Consider the following 17107-nt stretch of genomic DNA (forward strand, 5'->3'; position numbering starts at 1 on the left):
ATATACATAAAGAGCTCCTACAACTCAACAACGAAAAAGAATACAATTCAATTGAATGGTGGACAAAAGGCTTAGACAATTCTCCAAAGAAATATGCAAGTATTCAACATATAAAAAATTATCAACATCATTATTAAGAAAATAAAATGAAAATAACATATTACTTTATACCCATTATAATGGCTATTACTGATACGAAATAAAACTAATCTAAAAAAAAAGTTGTTAAGGATGTGTAGAAATTGAAACCTTAGTACATTGCCGATGAGAATGTAAAATGATGTAGCAGCTGTTGAAGACCTCTAGTGGTTACTGGAAAAATTCAACATAAAACTACTATATATCCAGAAATCTCACTTCTAGGTATGTATCCAAAAGAATTGAAAGGAAGGATTGGAACAGATATTTGTACATGAATGTTCACAGCATTACTATTTGCAATTGCCAAAAAGTTGAAATAACCCACGTGTCTATATATGTATGAATGAATTATCAATATGTGATATATACATCTAATGAACTATTCTTTAGCTTTGAAATAAAATTCTGAAGTGTATTACAACATGGATGACTTTTAGAAATATTACGCTAAGTAAAATAAGTTAGACACAAAAGGGAAAATATTGTATGATCTCACTTACGTGAGATACCTAGAGTAATCAAATTCTTAGAGACAGAAACCAAAATAGTGTGTTATAGGGTCTCAGGGGAGGGGAACATTGAGAATCATTGTTCAGTGGGTACAGGGTTTCAGGTTTGAAGGATGAACAGGTTTGGAGATGAATAGTAGTGATAGTTGCACAAGAACACCAATATTCTTAATTCCACTAAACGGTATGCTTAAAAATGGTAAATTTTATGTTTTGTGTATTTCACCACCATAACAACTGATACAGTTGAAAGAAAAAATCAAGAATGTGGAAATATCCCAAAAAGGATGAGAAAAAAAAATGGAGTGAAATGGCTTTGGAGTTTAGAATATAGGAATAGAACAGAGAAGAGAGTTATGATAAAATGAACAAAGAAACTTTTTTTGCAATTGCCAAAAAGTGAAAATAACCCATGTGTCTATGTATGTATGAATGAATTATCAATATGTGCTATATGCATCTAATGAACTATTCTTTAGCCTTAAAATGAAATAAAATTCTGATGCATATTACAACATGGATGACTTTTGAAAATATTATGCTAAGTAAAATAAGTCAAACACAAAAGGGAAATATTGTATGAATTGGTATGAAGAAAATTAGTAGATTAGGAAGATTATATCAATCAGGTTATATGTAAAAGAGAAGTTATTGTTGACAGTGAGGGGAGCAGGGATGGAACTTGGATTTGCACTTGGAAAATGGACTGGTGTGGGAAATAGTTTTTAACAGAAATTCTGTAAGTAATTTATAGAAATATTAATATGTATATTTTAATTATCACACTTCAAGTGTAACATGGTTAGTTTATTACAAAGCAGCAGAAACATTTTAGATAATTCATTCTCAAAATCTGAGCATGCCCTGTGCAAAGAATTAGTTTACCTATCAATAATCCAGTTCTCCAGCAGAGGGACATCTTGAGTTAAAAATTATCAAAGCAGCACTGAAAACAAAAGAGGAAGAAGGAATCTATTTCTTCCCACTCAACTGCCACTATTATACTACAGTGACAAAAAAATGCATTTTATTAAAATTTGTAGTGCACCTAATATGGTCTATGGCCAATAATGCCTAACTTTTCAAAATATACATTAAATTAACTCTTGGAACTTTTTAGCTATGGATCAGTAACATTATTGGAACTTGGGTATAAAAATTTAGCTCTTTTAATTATGCTGTTCAGATATAGCATATATTAAGTCCCATGTTCACCATCTTTGTTGTTTTGCCTCCTAATATTTTGTACTATTTATACCTTATTTTCCTCTTATTAACAGTCCCAAATTAAATAGCAGCATTTGATAATACATTACACATGTAAACCTTTTGTCTTTCTCAATGTCATCATTCAGATTTTAACAACTTCTTTGTTTTAATTTAAAAAACACACATAAAATAGAAGTTTTAAATTAAAACTTTACATGTTTTGGACATTGGTTCCATTACTTTATTATTTTTAATTAATAGCTTCTTTGTGATTTTTTTCAATAGAAATTGTATGAATAAATAAAATCTAGCAATTACTCAGTTACAGAGTTGTAGTTCCACCAGAAAGATATTTTATAACATAGCCAGTTAACAGGAATTTATAAAATCAAATTATGTCTTCTCACTTCTGATTTAGACAACAAATACAAGAATTAACATTTTCAGCTTTGATCACTGTCACCACCCAGTCTTTGGACATCATTTCTTTAACTTAGCAAATAAGTGTTGATTAACTAATTATGTTTCAGGCACCTATGTTCTAGGTTCTAGGAACATGCCTGTTAATTTAAAGAAAAAAACCTCTCTGTCCTAATGGACTTTACATTGTGCTCATTGTCCTCCTGATCCTAAGAATTGTTACTTTCAGGTACTTCTGAAAGTGGGGATAAAAAAGGGGCAAAATTAAGAAGATTGTCTCTTTCATAACCTTATCTCATCTAGTTTTGCTTCTCTCTTTTATACTATTTTATCTTTGTTTTCTTCATTTCAATCAATTCTTCAACTTCATCTATAAATACATTTAGACCTCTTCAGACTGTAAATTTTAGGGGGAATTTATCCCTTAAGTCTCCTATATTCTATTACCTAATCTTTTACTTACTTTTACTTTGTATCATTTAGGGTGCTTTTCCTCCGTAAAACAGCAACCCAATTCAGAATGACTTAAATAACAATGAAATTTACTAAGCTACAAAAGTAAGGAGTCAGGGTGGCCTCGAGGCTCTGGCTCCATTTCTCTGTGATTCTTTACAATCTGTAGTTTTTTCATATATTGGATTTACCCTTAGGCTTCTAACAATAGGATTGAAATAGCTCAAGGGGTCAACTTCTGACATGGTGACGTCCAAAAGAAGAAAAGTATGTCTTTTTGTAGTGAGAAGGAACTCCGCAGTGTTCGCATATCACATTGACAAGTTTTGGGCCACATGCCGATTTGTAAACTTATTACTGGCAAAATAAATAAGATTTTATTACTATGATTGGTTTAGACTAATAGTTTTGAGTGGTATCAACTATGACTACTGCAACATCTCAAGTCAGTTTCTCTTAGACTATTTTTGGTCTACTTCAGTTTATATTGTTGGATGATGTTAACCCCTGTGGTCCATTGTTGCCTGTGTAATGTAAGAAATGCATCACCTAAAATCCATTATTTTTATATTACTTAAAACATCCAGATAGAGTGCTTTATATATTGTAGTATGTAGCACATTTTTTTTTAGTTTAACTTTGTTTTCACTATTTGAGGGTCAATATTGATGTAGGCTGCAAGGTTCACAGAAAATTGATTCCAGACTAAATTAGCATAGTTTTTGTTTTTTCATCTTTTAAGAAACTGACTATTCTGTAAGAATTATTATTATTAACACTATTTTTGTTATTAAAATTATTGATACTAGAGTACAAAAAGGATAAGAAAAATGTGATTTGTTACTGTGAAAATACTAAGTTCTGTCATTTTACATGGATTCTTTCTCATGTATACCTAAATATCATAAACTACCCTTGCTATCATTGTTTTATACTTTCATTTATTTATTTATTTATTTTTCTGGAGACAGCGTTTTACTCTATCGCCCAGGCTGGAGTGCAGTAGTGCTATCTCGGCTCACTGCAACCTCTGCCTCGCAGGTTCAAGTGATTCTCCTGCATCAGCCCTCAGCTTCCAGAGTAGCTGGGATTACAGGTGTGTGCCATTACATCCGACTAATTTTTGTATTTTTAGTAGAGATGAGGTTTCGCCATGTTGGCCAGGCTGGTCTCAAACTCCTGGCCCCATGTGATCCACAGCCTCAGCCTCCCAAAGTACTGGGATTACAGGCATGATCCCTGGTATATCCCACAACACCTGGCACTTATACTTTTGTCTCCAGCAGCATATTGACACTGTAACTGGATTGTAAGAATCTTTAGGAAATGATATAACAGGGTCGGTCGCAGTGGCTTCCGCTTTTAATCCCAGCACTTTGGGATCACTTGAGGTCAGGAGTTCGAGACCAGTTTGGCCAACATGGTGAAACCGTGTCTCTCAAAAAAAAAAAAAAAAAACTCCCCCAAAAAATATTAGCTGGACCTGGTGGCACGTGCCTGTAATCCCAGCCACTCGGGAGGCTGAGGCATGAGAATTGCTTGAACTCAGGAGGCAGAGGTTACAGTGAGCTGAGATCATGCCACTGCACTCCAGCCTGGGCAACAGAGTGAGGCTCTGTCTTTAAAAAAAAAAAAAAAAAGTGATATACCCTACCCGAGAAAGTCTGAAAGTTGCATGAGCATCATGGGATGAATGAAACCACAAAATCCAATCTACATATTATGGTTCATAGGCAGTGAAGTACAGTGATTCCCTGAAAAGCGGGTTTTGGAGGCAGATACTTGCACTTTGAAGCCTGACACAACTTCACAGCATATGAACGTGCTTATTACTTCACTTCTGTAATACTCAGTTTATTTATACATAAACTGAGGCTATTAGAATTATACTTCATTAGGTTGTTTTTAGCATTGAAATAATATATCTAAAATACTAACCGCCGTATATACGACATGATAAGCTCTCAATAAATGGCAGTGTTATTAATATGTACCAACTGTTGATTTTATAGATGTTGCCTAGTCAGTGATTATTTGTCTGTGCTATATGCTTACTTAGTAAGCACAATAATGGCCCATCAAAGATACTAAAATTCCTGGAATTTTATAATGCATTATATTACATGGTAAAGGGGAATTAAGGTAGCAGATGGAATTAAGGTTGTTAATCAGCTGACCCTACAATAGAGTGATTATCCAGAATTACTCAGGTGACCTCAGTATAATCACAAGGGTCTTTAAATGTGGAAAAGGGAGGCAGAAGAGGAGGTCAGAGTGATGTAAGAAGAACTCTTGCTGACTTAAAGATAGAAGTAAGACAACTACAAGTATGGGTGGCCTCTAGAATACGGAAAGGGCAAGAAAAAAGATTATCCCAGAGAATCTTCAGAAAGAAATACAGCCCTGTGGAAACCTTGATTTCAGTCCAGGGAGGACCATTTTAGGTTTCTAAACTATAAAACTGTAAGATTAAAAAATTTTATTGTTTTAAGTTGCTAAATTTTGGTAATTTATAACAGCAGCCATAGAAAACAAAAATACCTGCCAAAAATGTTTAACATATATTTGTGATACTTACTCCTACAACATGAAGTATATTAAAAGTAGTTAATGCCCATGAAAATATTAACGTGTTAAATTGCTAACACTTCCCATGTTCATTAATTAATTAATTTAATAAATAATTATTGAGTCCTTACTCTTTGCCAGGTATTGTGCTAGGTTCTAAAGACACAGTGATAATCCAAATAAGTCACAATTTTGTCACTCATGGACTTTTTTATCTGTGTAAATTAGCAAGGTTTGCTGCTATATTGGACATAAGGAGTAAGAAAGACAGGAGTATTTATGAATGACTCCTAAATTTCTGGTTTTCAAAACTGGATAGAGAGATGCCATTCACTGAGAGTGGACTTTCTAGGTGAAGACTAAATCACATATTGCATTAAATATGGTGAATTTAAAGTAACTTTGAGACAGTCAAGTGGAGATTTTCTGTGAAAGCTAGATAAATGTAACTGGTATCACAAGAGGTCTGGGCTTTAGAAACGAACAAATAAGAAGAACAGAAGGCATTGGTATGATTAAGTTCCCCTAAGGGGAGAGTAAGGAGCAAAAAGAGTACTTGGAACTGAGTCTTGAGGAATTTCAAGTGTAGAAGAAAACAAAATAACTTTATGTCATGAAATTAAAAAATAGAAACTGAAATATGATATTGGTAAACTTCATCAATGTCATTGCTGATGTTACTGTGAGCCATCCAGGTGTAGTGATTAGGAGAGAATCCAAATTGGAGTAAGTTAGGAGTAAGGGTTGAAGAAATGAAATTATATAGCATAGACAACACTTTCAAGAAGCATGTCTATAAAGTGAAGAGAAGGAGAATCGGCATGAGAGCTGAATAAAAATATAAGTCAAGGGAGAAATGTATTTTTAAATAAGAGAGACTGGGGCATGTTTTAAATGTCAGTAAGAGGGATCCACTTGAAAAATAATGCTTGACTATATAGGAAAACTAATGAGTAATTGATCATTAGTTTGAGACACTGATAAGGAATAAGATTCAAAGCATGTGGTGTTTGAAGGGAGAGTGATATGTCCAACAACATAACCGTGGGGTAGAGGAAGAACACAGTCGTAGATGGTTTTATATGCTTTGTATGCTTTTCAGTCAGAGCAGCCAGAAGAGAATATGGAGAAGAGTCTCAGGAAAAAAATAGAAAAAGATTTATTACACTCATAGGTCCTAGAGAAAGGAAGCAAGACATGCCTCAGAAAGCCACATGAAAAAGACACCAGGGGGGTCAGGAGGCAGAAGACAGGAGCAAGGGGACTGCATCAGACCAGAGCCTTTATTGAAGTTTCTGAGGAAATGGCAAGGCAGGGCAGGGATATCAGTTTAGGATTGGCTGGTTTGAATACTTTTGGTGGGCTTTAAGCTGTAGAGATGATCCTTAGGTTCCTGGCCCTGAAATGATTAGGCCAGAGGAATATTGTCTCCTGGAGTGTACAGTCAGAAAGAGGAGGCGTGGCTTTGGATTTGTTGATTTGCATATCAAAGACACGCTTCCAGTTGGGCTTTTCATTATTTCCAAGAATTGGTTAGTCCTAGGAATGGCCATCTTTCCTCAGCTAGAAAGGTTGTTTAAGATGTCCAAATATCATAATATTTGGATATATCATAATATACAGAAAAGTAATATATTTATAATACACAAATATTAGGTTTAGCAGCCTGAGGTAGAAGGATGATTTTTTTTCTTTGAAGTGGCAGATAAACAGAGCCTATGGGGGAGGGGAGAGAATAATAGATTTGAGGACAAAAGAAACTTAGACTGTTAGATATCTAATCTTAGTGAGAAGATAGTATTGATTGCCAGACACATTCTAAACTGATTTACATGCATTATCTCACTTCATCCTCACAAGGACACTTGGAGATAGGTACTCTTACTATCTCCACTGTATAAATGAGGAAACAATCATAGTAACTTCCCTAAATTAATTTATATAGTAAAGGATAAGTCTGAGATTTAATTATGGGTTTCAAAGCCATCTCCTTTATATCTATGTTATACAGCCTCATAAGAGAGGCCATGAGAGGAATTGTAAGAGAAATAGAAAATTTGTCAAGTTCACATCTTTGTCAAACATATACTAGACTTCTAGTATGATAGCTTATGAAATCATTAAAAATCATTTAAAAAGTTGAATAAAAGTTATTGGTCAAAAGTTAGAGAGACTATACTCTAGCCTGGGAGACAGAGAGAGACCCCATCTCAAAATTAAACAAAAAAAGTATTATTTTATTGTTTCTTTCAGTAATCTGGCTCTCTACTTGGCTAATGTAACAATATACTACTACGCTAGTTCTCCATTCTCCTACTTCAAATCCTCCTTTTCAGAGTCTTTTATAAACTCACGCCTCTCTCCCAATATAAACAGTTAAGTTTTCATCTTTGATCCTACTCCCTTCCCATTTTATAACTTTCCCTGAACAATCTCATTAACTAGTAAGACACTATGCTGATGACTCACAAATCTCTCTATTTCTGAATTTCATTTGTAAGATATCTACAGGACAGTTTGCTGCAAGACAGCTTATAAATATTTTACAGATACTTCGAACTATACATGAACCAAGCCAAACTTCCTTTTCCTAGTTCTAGGATCTATCCTCATTTGAATGTCCCTACTGTCACAATTCTGGTATACATACTCATCCCCTTTACTACCACTCCAAACTGGTCTATATAATTATAATCTGTCCTTTCTCATTTAGGCAGTGCTTCACACTTCTAAGACATGTTATAGCACACTACTATTCATTTTATAACACATTGATGAATTTTCCATAGCTTTTGTTATATGGTCTATACTCCTTAATATGGCATTCAAATCCTACAGGTCAGTAACTCTCACATTTTGAGACATAGGCCCATTTAAATAGGATAAAAAAAACATGAAGCTTACATACCTCACTCACTCCTACTGTCCAGTGGTAACAAAAAACTGAGGATAAAACAGTGATCACAGTAATAGCAGTGTCACTATGACACAATCACAAAATGATCACAAAATTCTAAATTTTCATAAACTATAAAATTTTACAATATTTTGTCTTGTCAATAATATAAATGTATTTCTTAACAATTTTTTATAAACTGTACTAACAGAAAATCAGCTTTTGGAAACAATGAAAATAATATAAATGACATGTTGATAATAAAACGCATTTTCTGAAAACCGACAGTTCCAACTATCAGTGTTTGCATGTATGGAAGAAGTGATGCAGTGTTACCACACATCGAATAAGACAAACTCCTTACAATATCGAATTATAGTCCTCTGTTATCTTTGGTAATTTACTGAATGTTAGTAACTGTTAATAACCCACTTAATTACTGGTAAGAAAGCTGTCTTTCTTGACATTATTCTTTGTCATTCACCAAGTCATAGACCGCTTCCTTTTAGAAATAATAAACGACTCATTACTAAGCAATTAGTACATTTAATCCTTCTGACATTGTTTATTTTTCTACTACAACATAGAATGTTCTTTACCTTTCTTTCCACTTTTAAAAATTATTACTCAACCATTGTGAAGCTTTTCTTGATTTTACCAATTATTATAATTTATTTGTTTGTTTATACCTGTCTTATGGTTTTTATAGTGTTTAAATGTTTGGCCTTACATCATAGTTATTTATGTGCAACTATCTTCCCTATCAAAGTCTACATTTTTTTAGGATAAAGGTTATGGTATGTTTATTAGTGTATGTCTTGCAAATCTTAAGCATTCATTTAACATAGGTGTTTCATCCTGTATTCTGAAGGTTTAACACAATCTTTTTCATTTTGAACTGATATATAACATGTGAGACAGAATAGCGGTAGGCACAGATTACCATGTACAGTGTACAAACATCAACAGAACACAAAGATACGCCTAGAACTATCTATTTACATTAACATTTGTGAATGCAAAAGAAAAAGATGAGGAAAAATCAGAAAAATTCTCAACCAATTCACTGCTCTAAATAACCAACAGACTTTGGCAATTAACTAACAAACTTTACATGGATAAGCCCAGGGATACTTCTTAACTGGCCAAGAATTGCTACCCTCAACAAGTAATATTAAATAATCCAAAATAACAACACTGTTAGATGAACCCAAATGTTAAGGGTAGGTAATTAAACCTTTTAAAAAGCCAGTTAAATAAAAATTCAATGTATATCTTCTACTCTCAGGTTAAAAATTAACAAGTACCTAGAAAGACGGAGACACCTAGCATCCTTTTTTTGAGGTACTCAAAGGCACATATGTGAAAAAGTATAATTTGGATTTTATCCAAGGAACAATTGATGAACTCATTGCAGCACTCCTAACTGTGCTTACCATCCTTTTCTTACTGTCTTGGTATTGAAAACAGTGACATATTTTGATAAATATTTCTGTACTTTTCATTTTTATCTCTTATACACCATTCTCTCAAAGTTTTTTTGTTAAGCATAATGAATCTACAGTAAGCCTCTGTTCACTTTTTCTTACAGAAAAAAATTCATGAATGTATCAAACTCTAATATTCAGAGCAATTATGATGCTTTAGTAATGAGATACGGTGTCAATGTCACTCCTGAGAAAATATGTAAAATTTTATACCAGTATTCCTTGTTAGATCTGTATCTACTTCTGGTGTAGGGCATGGTTTTGTCAGAGATTAACAACTTTTCACTTTTGACACTGTATTAGTCAGAGTTCTCTAGAGGGACAGGACTAATAGGATAGATATATATATATATGAAAGGGAGTTTATTAAGGAGTATTGACTATCACAAGGTGAAGTCCCACAACAGGCCATCTACAAGCCTCTGAGGAGGGAGGAAGCCAGTCTGATTTCCAAAACCTCAAAAGTGGGAAAGCCAACAATGCAGCCTTGTCTGTGGTAGAAGGCATGAGAGCCCCTGGCAAACCACAGTAAGTCTAAGAGTCCAAAAGCTGAAGAACTTGGAGTCTGATGTTCCAGGGCAGGAAGCACTCAGCACAGGAGACAGATGAAGCCCAGAAGACTCAACAAGTTTCCCCATTCCACTTTCTTCTGCCTGCATTATTCTAGCCACCCTGGCTGCTGATTAGATGGTGCCCACCCAGATTAAGGGTGAGTCTGCCTCTCCCAGTCCACTGACTCAAATGTTAATCTCCTTTGACAACACTCTCACAGACACACCCAGGAACAATTCTTTGCATCCTTCAATCCAATCAAGTTAACACTCAATATTAACCATTCCAAGTCAACTTGAACCCCTTGTCAACTTGTACCCATACACACCTCCTGAAATCATATATAACCTTCAAATAAAGACAGTAGTAAGGTCATCATTGCACCTAATATAATACAGCTATCTTTCATACAATGGGAAGCACACTAATCCTTAACCTAAATGCTATTACATAAAGTTAACAACACTTAAATGTTGATATGAAATCAATAAATCTTATGTCACATGATAAAGGAAAAATAAAGGAAATAAAATAAAGATATTATCTTAGTACAAATGTATACATGCCCAAACATGTTCTTAACAAAATAAAGAGGAAATGCTTATGACAATTATAGTCCTCGTATCTGCAGCTGGTCATGTGGTTGCAGCTGGTATTGATGACTACCTTCTTCTACTACCCATTCTGTATTCCCTTTGCCTTCAGTGAGCACCTCAGCAGGTCATGATTTTTTACCTGATGGAGTGACCTAAACCTTCATTTCAGAAGGGTCTGGGTCATTTTTAGACCTGCCTGGATTGGGTTGGTGTAGTTTCCCATTGACCTTAATCACAGGGCATGGTAATACTAAGAGACGTCCTAAGGGATCTCCTGTATTCCATGCACACTCTTCCTTACCTCCATTGTGGAGTAGTAGACTTGGTAGTCTGAGTCAATCACTCCAGCCAACACTGTAACTCCCTTCTTAGCCTGTTGGTGAGAGGTAGGAGGAGCCCAAAGTGGTCAGATGGCAATCTTAACTTGCAGTTTAATGGAATCGTTGTGTCTCCTGGTGGCAGCGGTCCTTCTTCTGGAACTAAGACATTTAGGCCAGCAGAATGTAATATCCTGGGAGCAGGAAGCAAAAATTTTGTTAGTGGGTCACTAAGGGTGATGGTGAGTGGTGCCACTTCCACTTCCACTCTTTGATTCCTGGACCTGTGAATCCTGGCTATGGGAGAAACAATGCCACATATTTGACACTGATCCAGAGCATACACGGCCTTCTGAAGAACTTTGTCCCAGCCCTGCAAAGTATTGTCACCTAGTCGGCATTGTAACTGTGACTTCAAAAGAACATTCCACCGTTCTATCAATCCAGCTGCTTCAGGATAATGGGGAACATGGTAAGACCAATGAATTCCATGAGCATGAGCCCACTGCTGCACTTCTTTATCAATAAAGTGAGTGTCTTGGTCAGAGGCAATACTATCTGGAACACCATGACAGTGGACAAGGTGAATCCTTGGATGGTAGTCTTGGCAGAAGCATTGTGTGCAGGATAGGCAAACCCATATCTGGACTGTCTGTTCTGGTGAGGACAAACTGCTGCCCTTTCCATGATGGAAGAGGTCCAATATAATCAACCTGCCACCAAGTAGCTGGCTGATCACCCCAAAGAATGGTGCTCAGTGTTGGTCTCTGCTGCTGGCAAATTGGGCACTCAGCAGTGGCCGTAGCCAAGTCAGTCTCAGTGAGTGAGTGGAAGTCTGTGTTGTTTATTTCATGTATAACCTCCATCCCTGCCACCATGACCACTTTGCTCATGGCCCCATTGGGCAATAACAGGGGTGGCTGAGGAAACACTCTGAGCAGTGTCCACAGATCAAGTCATCCTATCCACTTGATTATTAAAATCCTCCTCTGCTGAGGTCATCTTTGGTGATCACTCACATGAGATACAAATATCTTAACAGTTTTTGCCCACTTGGAGAGGTTCATTCACGTACCTCTTCTCCAGATTTCTTTGTCACAAGTTTTCCAATCATGCTTCTTCCAAGTCCCTGACCATCCAGCCAAAACATTGGCTACAAGCCCATGAATCATTATATAATCACACATGTGGCCATTTCTCCATCCATGCGAAGTGCACAACCAGGTACACTGCTCGAAATTCTGCCCATTGGGAAGATATCCCTTTGTCACTGTCCTTCAAGGGTATCCTAGAAAGAGGCTGTAGTGCTGCAGTTGTCCACTTTTGGGTGATGCCTGCATATCGTGCAGAACCATTTGTAAATCAGGCCGTAGTCTTCTCTTCTTCTGTCAACTGATCATAGGAAATTCCCCATGAGGCCATTGGTGTAGGCTGAGGGAGAGAAAGCATGGTGGCAGGAGTGGGGCATTTGAGCCACTTCCTCATGTAACTTACTTGCACCCTCAGGACCTGCTCAAGCCCAATCACATATATCCCACTTCCATTTGATGACGGAATGCTGCTGTGCATGACCTGCTTTATGACTAGATGAGTAATGAAAGCACCCAGTTCCTGATAGGCAGTTCAGGTTGCATAGTGATTTGATGACTCATAGTCAAACATTCAGTTTCTACTAAAGCCCAGTAACAGGCCAAGAGCTGTCTCTCAAAAGGAGAGTAGTTATCTGCAGAAGATGGCAAGGCCTTGCTCCAAAATCCTACAGGCCTCCACTGTGATTCACCTATGGGGGCCTGCCAAATTCTTCAAACAACATTCTTATGTGCCACTGACACCTCAAGCAACATTGGATATGTAGGGTCATATGTCCCAAGTGGCAGAGCAGCTTGCACAGCAGCCTGGACCTTTTGCAGAGCCTTCTCCTGTTCTGGACCCCACTCAAAACTGGCAGCCTTTTGGGTTACTCGATAAATGGGCTGGAGTAACACACCCAAATGAGGAATATGTTGCCTCCAAAATGCAAATAAGCCCATTAGGAGTTAGGCCTCTTCCTTGGTTATAGGAGGGGCCAAATGCAGCAACTTATCCTTCACCTTAGAAGGAATATCTATCTATCTTGACAGGCCCCACCCCACTGGACCCCTAGAAATTTCACTGAGGTAGAAGTTCCCTGAATTTTTGTCAGATTTATTTCCCATCTCCTGGCACGCTAGTGTCTCACCAATAAGTCCAGTGTGTTTGCTACTTCTTGCTCACTGGATCCAATCTACATAATGTCATCAATGTAATGGACCAGTGTGATAGCTTGTGGAAGGGAAAAGCAATCACGATCTCTGTGAACAAGATTATGGCACAAAGCCAGAGAGTTGATATACCCCTGAGATAGGACAGTGAAGGTATATTATTGGCCTTGCCAGCGGAAGACGAATTGCTTCTGGTGGGCCTTATGGACAGGAATGGAGAAAAAGGCAGTTTCCAAATCAATGGCTGCATACCAGTTACCAGGAGATGTGTTAATTTGTTCAAGCAATGAACCACATCTGGTACAGCAGCTGCAATTGGAGTCACCACTTGGTTAAGCTTATAATAATCCACTGTCATTCTCCAAGATCCATCTGTCTTCTGCACAGGCCAAATAGGAGAATTGAACGGGGATGTGGTGGGAATCACTACCCCTGTGTCTTTCAAGTCCTTGATGGTTGCATTAATCTCTGCAATCCGTCCAGGGATAGGATAGTTTTTTTTTATGATTTTTCTAGGGAGAGGCAGGTCTATTGTCTTCCACTGTGCCCTTTCCATCAGAATAGCCCTCACCCTACCAGTCAGGAATCCAATGACGGGATTCTGCCAGCTGCTAAGTAAGTCTATGTCATTTATGCATTCCGACACTGGGGAAATGATGACAGGATGAGGCAGGGACACACTGGACCCACTGTAAGTTGGACTTCAGCTAAACCTCCATTAATTACCTGACCCCCATAAGCCCCTACTTTAATTGGAGGACCAAAATGACATTTTGTGTTCCATGGAATCAACATCAGCTCAGAGACAGTGTCCAGTAGTCCCAAAAGGTCTGATTACTTCCCTTTCCCCAGTGCACAATTACTCTGGTAAAAGGCCAGAGGTTTCCTTGGGGAAGGATGGGGGAAAGATTAACAACATAAATTGTCAGTAGTGTAATGGGGTCCTTCCTCAAGGGGAGCCAGCCTCCTCTTTATTCAAGGGGTTCTGGGTCTGTGAACTGGTTCAAGTTTGGAAATTGATTGAGAAGCCACGATGCTCAATTTTTATAATTCAAATTCGTCCTTCATCCACTCGAACTGGAAGTTTTCTGCTTAAATAAAGTAATAATGCAGTAGGCTTCCTATCAACTTCACTTCTAGGAACACCGTGATTAATTAGCCAATGCCTGAGCTCTACATGAGTCACACTATTCTGACTGCTGCTTTGCCTCTGCTGTCCCTTACAGTAACTATGCCCACCTTGCCTTTGATGGATGAGTGCCACCACCTGGCTCCCGCCGCCTCTGGATCCAATTATTCCCATTGCATTTAAAGTTTCTAAATGAGTGAGTGTGGTTCCCACTGTAAGATCTGGCACACAGAGAAGAGCAATCACATTGCTCTTCAAAAATGCAGATGCAGACGGGCATTGTGGCTTACACCTGTAATCCTAGAACTTTGGGATGCCAAGGCAGGTGGATCACGTGAGGTCAGGAGTTCGAGACCAGCCTGGCCAACATGGAGGAACCCTGCCTCTACTAGCAATACAAAAATTAGTTGGGCATGGTGGCGGGTGCCTATAATCCCAGCTACTCGGGAGGCTGAGGCAGGAGAACTGCTTGAACCCCGGGGGGACAGAGGTTGCAGTGAGCCGAGATCATGTCATTTCACTCCAGCCTGGGAGATAAAGTGAGACTCTGTCTCAAAAAAAAAAAATGCAGATATTTCCCTCACAAATCTATACTGGCAGAGGGTATGACTTCTGGACCTTCCCAGGTGGAAGTGAGATTGGAAGCTAGCATTCTAATCTCCCTTAGCCTTTGGATCCCTTCCTCTACATTAAACCAAGGGAGATCGGGCATTTCCAGCTAGCTCACAGTAGGCCACCTTTTGCTCCATATTTCAGCTAACCAAGCAAATAAACTATTAGAACCTTTTCTTAACTCCCAAGCTGTAACATTAAATGCAAGATCCCTGGTTAGTGGGCCCATATCAATAAATTCGGCCTGATCCAACTTTATGTTCCTTCCACCATTATCCCACACCCTTAATATCCATTCCATGCCTGTTCTCTAGATTTCTGCTTATATAAATTGGAAAACTCAGGTTTTTTGGAGCGTAGTGTACCTCCTGGTGGGTCACACTCTGAACCTCACCTGTAGGGTCCTGCTGGGACTTGAGTCTTGTTATAGGTCTAGAAGCAAACAAGGTATTGAGGGTGAGTCCTGAGGAGAATCAGCATTGTCTTGCCTGGCCACTGACTCGGGGATGCCACCACTGTTGCCTCAGGCAGTGCATGGCTACCCTCCTCAGACAAAGGTGGAAAGGCTGATGGCAGCATGGGTTGGGGAGGGGAAGCTGCCAACTCTGGAAGTGGGGCAGCTATTTCCTCTGGCAAAAAGGGCTCATCAGAATTTAGGAGCTCAGTGCCCCCAGCCTCATCAGGGTCCTCCCACATGTCCCCATTCCAAGTTGCAAGGTCCCATTCTTTTCCAATCAATGCCCTTACTTTAACAGTAGACAACGGGCAAGGCTGTGCATACACCTTTCCTTGCAGGTCAGCCACTTGCATGATAGGAGTTTGTGTCTGATTTTTCACAATTTCCGCTCTTTCTCTGCAGGAGATAAGACTCTCACTCATGGAAATCTTAAAAGATTTGAGGCTCAGTATGTGCTTCTGGAGCCGGGAGATAGGATTAGTGAGTTCATTATTCTCTTTCATCACATTGTTCAGTGAACTTAGGAGCACCCAACCAATGTCATTATCATTTTTGGTTCTCCACATATGGTCAAAGGTATTATGTATAGAGTCACTAAACTCCTTGCCTCTTACGAGCGATGAATGAAGAGTAAGAAATGCATTTATTTTCCATAACTCTCTAAACAGTTCATGCCATGTACTGTCAGTGTTCTTCACACCATTAGAAGTATAGTCCTTAGCATTTTGGGGTCTAATCACATTAAGCAGCCAACTCCAGAAACCCCAAAACCAACTAAAGGACTCCGTCTTAAAATTATGTTCTTTTAGGACCACTTCTGGTACTAAAATTTATATTTGTCAGGGTTCTCTAGAAGGACAGAACTAAGAGGATAGATGTATATATGAAAGGAAGTTTGTTAAAGAGTATTGACTCACAAAATCACAAGGTGAAGTCCCACAATATGTCACCTGCAAGCTGAGGAGCAAAAAAGCCAGACCAAGTTCTAAAGCCTCAAAAGTAGGAAAGCCAATGGTGCAGCCTTCAGTCTGTGGTCGAAGGTGTGAGAGCCTTTGGCAAACCACCAGTGTAAGTCCAAGGGTCCAAAAGCTGAAGAACTTGGAGTCTGATGTTTGAGGGCAGGAAGCATCCAGCATAGGAGAAAGATCAAGGCCAGAAGATTCAGCAAGTCTAGTCCTTCCACATTCTTCTGCCTACTTTATTCTAACTATGCTGAAAGCTGATGAGATTGTGCCCACCCAGATTGAAAGTGGTCTACCTCTTCCAGTCCACTGATTCAAATGTTAATCTCTTTTGGCAACACCATCACCGACACACCCAGGAACAATACTTTGCATCCTTCAATCCTGTGAAGTTGACACTCAATATTAACCATCACAAACACTTTACTCAAATACTGAGCAAAGCACAAAAAGAGGTACATTCACAATAAAGTAAGGCAACTTAATAATGCAAAAAATTGAACAGCAATGCTACTGTATATTACAGGTAGTCATCTGCAAAAGTAAAGTGATAGGATAT

This window comes from Symphalangus syndactylus, chromosome X, assembly GCF_028878055.3.
Source record: "Symphalangus syndactylus isolate Jambi chromosome X, NHGRI_mSymSyn1-v2.1_pri, whole genome shotgun sequence".
NCBI lineage: Eukaryota > Metazoa > Chordata > Mammalia > Primates > Hylobatidae > Symphalangus > Symphalangus syndactylus.